Genomic DNA, 292 nt, shown 5'->3' on the forward strand with positions numbered 1-292 from the left:
TTACTTTGCCAACAAAGGTCTGTCTAGTCAAGGCTATGGTTTTTCCAGTGGTCATGTATGGATGTGAGAGTTGGACTGTGAAGAAAGCTGAGCGCTGAAGAATTGATGCTTTTGAACTGTGGTGTTGGAGAAGACTCTTGAGAATTCCTTGGACTGCAAGGAGATCCAACCAGTCCATTCAAAGGAGATCAGCCCTGGGTGTTCTTTGGAAGGAATGATGCTAAAGCTGAAACTCCAGTCCTTTGGCCACCTCATGCAAACAGTTGACTCATTGGAAAAGACTCTGATGCTG

Source organism: Bison bison, unplaced genomic scaffold (assembly GCF_000754665.1).
Source record: "Bison bison bison isolate TAMUID 2011002044 unplaced genomic scaffold, Bison_UMD1.0 scf7180017864267, whole genome shotgun sequence".
Taxonomy (NCBI): Eukaryota; Metazoa; Chordata; class Mammalia; order Artiodactyla; family Bovidae; genus Bison; species Bison bison.